We start from the raw sequence: 3,073 nt of genomic DNA, 5'->3' as shown, positions 1-3,073 counted from the left end.
GAGGGCCTGGGATCCAAAGGAAGAGAGAGAGCCAAACTTTTTCCAAAGTTAACTATTTTAGAATATTTTCTTCCTTAACAATTGGGGGCTCGTGCCAGTTCTGGAGTCTCGGCGGCTGGCTGTTTGGTCCTGATTGATCCGTTTCGGCCTGACGCTTCGGTGTGGTAAGACAGTATTTGATTATTTTTTAGTTGTCTGAAGCGCCGTGTGGTCGGACCGGGGCTGATTTGCTGTGTGCGGCCTCACAGAATTTAGAAGCTGCAGAGGTAGATAGAATTCCTCCTAAAAGAGTTAGTTGTTTAAAGATTTGAAAAAATACACATTACAGGGAACTTTGGCTAGTTCAAACAGAGCCTTTACGTTAGCTCTGATTTTAAAGCTTGGTTTCTTATTTATATTCTTTACCCTGAGGATCAATGCCTGGGCCTCTAAAAAAGTATTTTGGAAATTTGTGTATTGGTTAGCTTTGGCTTGTATCAGCCGGAGATTTCGACTCATCTCCAGTGGACTACTATAATTAATTAATTGGGTTAATTGGACCGAGTTGTATCTCTCATGGAAAATAAAGGACTAATAGCAGGTTGGATCACCTTTCTCTGGCTCTCTGGATAAAGTGGATAAAAGAGATTTCTTGAAGTGAAGTTGGAAAATTAAAAGGATGCATCATATATTTTGTAGCCGGCGCCTAATTCTTATTTTTTATTTTTATTTCTTCTCTGTCTTTTACGCTTGTCTGAGACTGTGTTTTGTGTTTTCTGTATTTCTATGTTTGTTGCAATGTTTGGGACTGCTGCTGTGGTGTGTGGTGTCTGAATCTGCAGAGCTCTGTGTGTGTGTGTGTGTGTCTGTGAGCGGATTACTGAGTGGAACGCTGTTTGAAAACCGCTGTTTGTGCTGATTTGAGTTGATTTCTGCTGCGTTTTTATTGTAACGATAGAATGGACACCGAGTTGCAAAAAGATGTTATTGGCCATTCCTATGGTCTAGGTCCATGGAAAACTCTGCGGGAACAGATTGATGACTTAATTGGTATTTATGATCAGCAGCTTGGTCTGGATTCGCTTAATGTGAAGGCGGATGATTTGAAAATCATGTTGGAAAATGCGGTTCTCAAACAGGACAAACTTCTTACTGCGGCAAAGCCTTTGGGTTTGATTTTGAATGATTGTTTAAAACAAGCCTTAGCTGACAGGGATGCAGTGTGATTACAAAAGGATGGAGCTAGTCTGTTTGGCAGGAAAAGACTAATTAAAAAGCTAGTGAACGCAGAACAGGATAGACAGTTGTGGGCTAACCTTCTGGTGGGTTGGCAGGGAACGGATCACCTTTATAAAAAGGGATCAGTTACACAGACTTCGGACTCATTTCACGCTCAGGTAGATCGTCCGGAGGTGTGCTCTGAACAACCTAAACAGATACTTAGTCCATCTGATGCTCCACTCCAGCCTCCATATAATAATACCAATCCCTTTTACACGGGATTGTATCCAGTATTGGATGTACGTATGGGTACGGCAGAATGGGATATTGTGGGAGCTCCTCCTCCGATTGTTTCTGGTGCTCCACCGGTAAAGGAGGCACCTGAGGTAACGACTTTATCCCCGGCATCCCTTATACCTTTTCGCTCTGTTTCTTCCTATGGCAGATCAAGTCCAGCGTGAAAAACTTTGTTTTTCCCTGCCTCCTTCTGCGACTTCACCAGGTATGACTCAAATTACACATCAACCATGCAGCACCGCCCCCACCTTAGCCCCTTCCTCTAAGGAGGAGGAACAGGGGGAGGTACAACTGAGCATGGATATGAAACTGGTGGGACGTCTTGGAGAGGAAGCTCTGCCTTCTCGAGGACACTCCTCATCTTTTCACCCACACGTGAGGGGCGCTGTGAGGTTTACCTCCACCCCAAGGTTGCATGGTGATGGGACCAATCTAATTGATATGCAGAGTAGGGAGGCTAGTCCCTCCCCTTGTGACATTGACACACCTCAGTTTGTGGTTGCCCCCTCTGGCGTGGATTCTTTTCATGAGCGCCTTTTGCAAATGGAAGGGAATCTGCGGCGTGATATTGATGATTTGACCACATGTCTTTCTAATTTATCGGGTCATTCGGAGGCTACATCAGTACATTCTGAGAGCTCATCTAATCATGTTATGCCTTTATTAGTAACACAACAGGGTCAGAGATATAAGCTGTTCTCCTTTGGGGATCTGCAGACCCTTATTGATAAGTTACCCTCTCTGGTGGATGGTGCTACTCCTTGGTTACATGCATTGGATTCCCTAACAGGAGGGTTAACCTTAGCTTTGGGAGATTTCAGAGCTATTTTAAGTCGTTCAACAACAACAACAAATTGTCGTGATCTTGAACTGTCTGCTGGAACTACAAATCAGCCTGACCACATGCCTCTTTCAGCTGTTCTGACTCCTGTGGGTGCGGCCTTAAGGGACATGTTTCCCCCTGTGTCTCTCTCACTTATTCCTAAATTTTTATGGGACTCCAAAGAGCACCCAAAAGTATTTTTAGATAAAGCCTTAGACATCTGGAGACGGCAAACTGGGGTTCATCCAACTGGTGCTACATTAATGAGGGAACATTTCCGTCAAGCTGTTTTGGATGGTGTCCCTCCCTCTGTCGCTGCCTTGATGAGGAAAAACCCGGAGTTGATGGAGTTGGAGGAAGAGGGAGAACGCCCGCATGGTCAGGTGTGCGAGGAAGGGGTGGACGAGGCTTGAGACGCAGAGACAGGTGTTTTTATTGTGACGAAGAGGGTCACTGGGTTCAGCCGTGCCCTCACTATACACTGACTCCTGCACAAGATGGTGCATTGCTGGACCTGACGCCACAAGAACCTCCGAATGCTGCATTGCTTCCGCAACATCTTGGCCAGTACTTTCAGACTGGAGAATATTAACACACCCCTAAGAAGAACCTGCATCAGGGAGCGTTGGCAGATCCCCTGATTGATGTGACAGTTGATGGACAAACATTGCCATTTTTGGTGGATACAGGGGCAACATATTCCACCATAAATGTTCTCATGCCTTTGCAAAAACTTTCTGATCAGACAATATC

Source organism: Cyprinodon variegatus, unplaced genomic scaffold (assembly GCF_000732505.1).
Source record: "Cyprinodon variegatus isolate N-32 unplaced genomic scaffold, C_variegatus-1.0 Scaffold1576, whole genome shotgun sequence".
In the NCBI taxonomy this organism is placed as follows: domain Eukaryota; kingdom Metazoa; phylum Chordata; class Actinopteri; order Cyprinodontiformes; family Cyprinodontidae; genus Cyprinodon; species Cyprinodon variegatus.
The sequence above is the reverse complement of the archived record's forward strand: the minus strand, read 5'-3'. Positions refer to the sequence as shown.